We start from the raw sequence: 5822 nt of genomic DNA, 5'->3' as shown, positions 1-5822 counted from the left end.
AACCAAAAGCGCCGGAAGCGGAACACTCAAAACGAAACGGAGTCGTATCCAGATATCCATACAAGCAGACAGGAATGTAGCCGTTCAAGCTGTAGAGTATACTCTAGTTCAAACCAACGTTCGTTGAAACGTGGTTCAAACCTCGTGGTTCAAACACATGGCGTTCATGATGTCATCGTCTTCTTTTTCACAGGTTTCAAATCATTCAAAACGATTTGAAAACGACCGCTTTCGACCACCCGTAGAAAAGCAAAAGCGTGGCCTTCGAGATTGAGCTCGATATTGGCGTACACGCCCTATAAAAGATATACATTGTAAGATATTATTATAGGTTATATCAAAAGAAAAAGAGGATCACGCACACACACACACGCACACACACACACACAAAATCGGTGAAAGGCAAAGTCCATTGGCAATGGCAAACAGCAGACGACTCCCCGGTCCACTGCCATTTTTCACAGGCAGCAACTGTGCAGCTTTCACAGGTAACTTGTTCGTGAATTTGAACTTACACCATGTAGGACTTCACGCAACGAAGAACTTCTAAGTGGTGGAACTATGCCCCTTTTCTGCAGAATGAGTAAGTGGCCTTTCCTGAAGAATATATATTTACTAATTTGCTCGATGGCTGGAATGTCGGTAGGTGGGTGACACTCCTGCTGCTGCTTTTGAACGGATTGGAAAATGTACTTTATTCTTAAAAGAGCGCGCTCAACGATCGGAATAGTGGGATTGTCTGTAGCTCCAAAACATATTTTGCGCATTTCCCCTGCAGAGCAAGATACCGTAAGTGACATTATTAAGGACAAACTAACAGCCCGGCGATCACCAGCTAACAGCTCGAGCTGTCTGTCGCTAAGCCTAAATGCATCGCAATATTATGTGGCGCTTTCGAAAATTTCTGCTGACGCCCACTGAGCAGCACTTACCCTCTTATAACGTTTAGCACCACTGATGCCGCTAACTAAGTATCAGGGGGGTAGCCAGGGAAGGGGGAGGAGGGCACGCCGGGAACGTGCCTTCTCTTTTTCGCTCGCAGTTTGTATACTGTTACAGGTACGTCTAAGAAGGTTGACTGTTACTATGTGCTTTAACACCGACACTGGCGAATGATAAAACTCCCGCGCAAACCCCTGCAAGGTGTTTACTTGGTGGTGGTGGTGAAAACTTTATTTTTTTCTTTTGAACGTTCATGGCATGTCTTCGTGGGTTTTGGTCCCGACAAGCCTGGCGAATCGCGGACCTCAGTGGACGGATGCACCTTCAGCAAACAGGGCAAGCGTAGCCTTCGATTAGAATCTCTCAGCTACATCCCCGGATGTCGACATCAGTTCTGATCAGGGTGTCGAATTAATGGGCGCTCTCATGCTACCCTTGGTGACCCCTGACCGGAGTCCCATAGCGCGCGCACCGATTTCAACGAAGCGGATCGCCACGACTGCGCTGCCTGTCCACCTCCGTGATATTATTTGGAGGCCCCACTGAGGACTTCATCCAACGACAGGCGGATTTTGGCGCGTCGTCCATGAAGGGTTACGGGGCCACGGTATAAGGGACTCTGCTTCGCTCATAAGGTTCTTGCGCGGGTGTTTGGCGGGCCTTCTGACAGTCGCAGACCTGTTTAGCCTTTGGCGCAGTCGTTGCGGAGTTGTGACAGGCAATTATCGCCGTCATGCAGTATGGCCGCATGAGGCTGGAGATTTGCACTTTCTCTCGGGCGAGCTACTGGGAGAGCATGAATATCTCCGCCACTGGTAATGCCCTTTAGTTCGGGTGCACAACGGTCAAGTTCATCCAGCTTTCCGCCCAGAGCGGCCATAAACGCCCCTCTCGGGTACTCACTTTTTAATACCCTTTTGCTACATTATATGTAACGTCTGTTTAATAGTGTACTCATACGTAGTATCTGCGTACATTGTCTTGATAAACGTGCACTATTATTTTTTGTACATATTGTGAATAAACGTCTTCTTGAAGAAGAAGAAGAAGAAGAAGAAACTTTAGTAAAGAATAGTCCGGCAGTTCTTGATGTAGTGGCCTCAGGTGACGGCTCGAAGTTCTTGGACTCGAGCGGCATCTTCGGCTTGCCGGACGGCCCAGAGCTGGTCTGCCAGCTCTGAACTTCTGATAGCCGCCTCCCAGCGGCGGCGACGCCTACGGAGAAGGTCCCCGGCGGCTCCCGCATCCGGGGCGGCGTCGGGAAGAACGGAGCCCGAGCCTTCTCCTACTCTGGCAACAGCCGCGATTATGGACGCGTCGCCAACGGAGCTGCTTTGATTACCGTTGTTGCCGGCACACTCCCAGAGCATGTGTCGCAGCGTTGCTCTGTGTCCGCATGTTTTACACGCGTCTGTTGGATACAAACGCGGATAGCAGTGGTGTAAGATAGCGGGGCTAGGGTAGGTGTGTGTCTGGAGCAAGCGTAAAGTTACGGCCTCGTTCCTGTTCAATTTATCGTGCGGTGGCGGGAATGTGCTTCTTTCGAGTCTGTAGTGTTGGGTGAGGTCTCTGAACGTGGTTAGGCGATCGCCCCACGCCCAACGTCTTCTAAAAAATATTTTTTCTAAACACACGAACGTCGGTTTCTCCTTGTCTGTATACTGTCCTTCGTAGTAATTTGTCTCTTGTACATTCTAATACGCACTACCTACGTTGGAATAATTCTCCTGACATTTGGTTTCCGACGTCTTTGGATATATCCACCCTACAAGGAGTCTTGCAGAACTGGTTGGGTAGTCCACCCTTACCCAGGACTTCGCGTTTATCATCGCGCGGCTTGAGGGAATGGGCCGACGAGCTACGCCAACCGAGCAAAGGTACTTTCAGTTCGTTGCTGTGCAAGGAGGTACGGACGTCACTGCTGCCATCGAGAATGTCGTAGGGTCTCAAGGATTCTTGAGTCCCCAGCACCAGGGAGATAACAGCTACTTCGCGGCCGCTTTGATCACTAACGCTGGCGAAAAGCAATTGCTTCAGGTGGATTCATCCTTTGCGATGGACAACTAGTCCTTCTCCACGCAGCTCGGACCTATAGGCCGTTTATATACACGCTGTCCCGTGTTTCGCTGTTGGAGACCAAGTGCGGCCCTTGCGCCATTCGGAAAGATGCCGTCCAGGAGTCTCGCTTTAAGTGCTCTAGCGTTGGATGCGGGCTGTGAGCATAGTTCGCGTCGAAATGTCCATTGAAGCAAATCCCAAGCTTCCTTCCCATTCGGGAAGCGCGTAATGTGGCATCAAGGAATTTGTCGCGTCTGTCTCGCGGTGCACTTTGGAGGGTCACGTCGGCGAGACCTGCCAATTAATCCTGTAGGAAGAAACTCATATACGACAATTCCGTATGAGCATCTGAGGATCCCATATATAAAACCCATACGTTCCCATATTTTATGCGGGGAAAGTACCATATGATGTACGTTATATGGTGTGTCCCGTAAGATATACGGGAACATATTGGTTTTTGAATGAGAGCCACATATGTTCATGTGGGGATCAAATATGGAGGCACACCTCATATGACCATATGCGGTTATTGGATGTGGTGCATATGTGTTTTTTTTTAGACAGAGAGGCGCCCTCGTGTGAGAGGCGCCCTTAAGGTTTTCGGTGGATGGCTGTGAGATACTATGTGGACCTTGTCCTGATAATCATACTACTATGCACACAGCCTCGGGCCGGCGTATACGCAGTGGCGGTCAATGCCACCGAAATGTAAGCGGTGGTCGCAGCGGCATGGCCTGAGGAAATCGACGCGGATAGTGTGGAAGGGCAACGTCGTCTTTGACGGAAATTACGTCACACCCGCAAGCTTTCCGGGACATTGAACAAGACTCCACAAGATGGGCAGACTGTGGACTCGAGCATCGCCTTACATTCGGTGGGGTATAAAGCTAAAGAACAAAGAGAAAATCAACAACCCCAAAACAAGAAAACAGCAAACACGAAATCGGCTACTCAGCCAGACCACAGTCAAGGGAGAAAGCAAACACATATCAGCGGCGTGCGTTTGCCTTAAAAAATATTTTAAGATTTCGTTCTGATCTGTGTATATATGCGTAAATGATACGTTGCAATGTCTTCTCGCTGAAACATTGTGACGGTGTTCCCAGTATTTTTCAGATAACTGAAAAATACTGGGAACACCGTCACAATGTTTCAGCGAGAAGACATTGCAACGTATCATTTACGCACATTGTGACGAAAAATACTAAATAAAAAGTTTTTTACTTGTTTACCTGCTTTATGGTTCCCTCCTTTATTTACCAATACAGGTGGTGTGTCTCTTTCGTGAATTTCTCTCTTAAAATTCAGCACAACCCATCGCACGATGACTGCCAATGGGGATGTGTTTAACATTCAGTCAATATAGTGACACGACGTATTCCCAGCTCTGAAACGAGTTCAGTACGAGGCGTGTACTGCAACGGGACTCCTCTTTCGCACTTCTCCAAGAACACTAACACGGCGCCATGTAGCACCGCCACCGCGAAGCCTGGGCGTGGCCTCCGAAATGCATGGCGCGCCGGTGCGTGCGATCGCTTAAAAACGCGTCATGCGGCAACCGGGCTCCCCTCTCGCACGTCTTTCTGGACTCGCTGCGCCATCTAGTGGCGCCGCCGAGAAGTCCGCGCCTGGCCTCCGAGACGGGAAGCGTGGCGCGCCGGTGCCTGCGTACGCTGAGGATTGTTCCCTCGCTTGCCGCACACCCAGGGGCACACATTCAGTGACTCAAGTTGGCGAGATGTTCTTTGAAGAGCGACACACATCCAGTGCATTCGTGGCGTATCTGGCTAAAGTGTTGGCGTGAAAGGCGTTCGTTGAAAAGCTGAACGTAGCCAGTGTACTTGTGGCGCAGCCTGCTAAAGCGTCGGGTTGCTGTCCTTGGGGAAACGTTGTTACGTGGGCTCGATTCCGCTCGGCAAGGGAGAAATTTGAGGGATCTTTTTCGTCATTTGTAAAGCGGCACATTCCCAGTGGCACATACTTGGTAACCCAAGTCGTCATTGTAGAGCAGCACATGGAAACTGGCACCTAGCCAGTGACCCACAAGTAGGCATCAAAGAGGTTCACTGAAGAGCGGCGCTTGCCCAGTCTCTCATCTAGTGACCGACGTCAACGTGAAAGAGGCTCGTCGAAGAGCGACACGTATGTACACCGTGCCACGTACTCAGTGTCCCAACTTGGTCGGACGGTTGGTTTCGAACCGTTACCTAAGCACAACAGCTCCATGCAGCGCTCATTCGACCAAGGGCCACCCAGTGACTCAGGTAGTCGGGAAAACGGTTACGTACAAACATGAATAGATACATACCCGCCTGAAGATGCGTGAAGTAGCCAAATAATGCTAACGTATCAAAATGTATTCATTTTTGTCGTGCATATTATGTAAGGAAGAAGGTCGGCACTCTAGAAAGCGCCATCGCGTGTCTCGCGGCTATTTTCACCATCCAGCTGAGATATTTTAATAGATAATTCTAGGCTATACAGCACTATGTCCATATATATTTGGAAGCTTATCCGTTATAAATTGGAATAACCCATCCATTTCTGGGTCAACCCTCCATAGTGGGTAGGAGCCACATACGTGATCGGAAACATCTGCGCTTCCGTTGCTGCCGCTGCGTTTCCATGGCTGCCGATCGAAGTCTCCAATAAACCTCATCACGATTAGAAAATATATATTTTTTCCACTTTACTGTAAGTACGTGGAAAATCTCTTTTATGATTTTTGAAGTGATATTAATATTCTTGTTTTAGTCCGTTATTATATGTTTTATTTATTCCTTTGACATGAATAGTGCATGATGTTATTGATCTTTATG

Source organism: Dermacentor andersoni, chromosome 9, assembly GCF_023375885.2.
Source record: "Dermacentor andersoni chromosome 9, qqDerAnde1_hic_scaffold, whole genome shotgun sequence".
NCBI lineage: Eukaryota > Metazoa > Arthropoda > Arachnida > Ixodida > Ixodidae > Dermacentor > Dermacentor andersoni.
Note: the sequence above shows the minus strand (reverse complement) of the source record.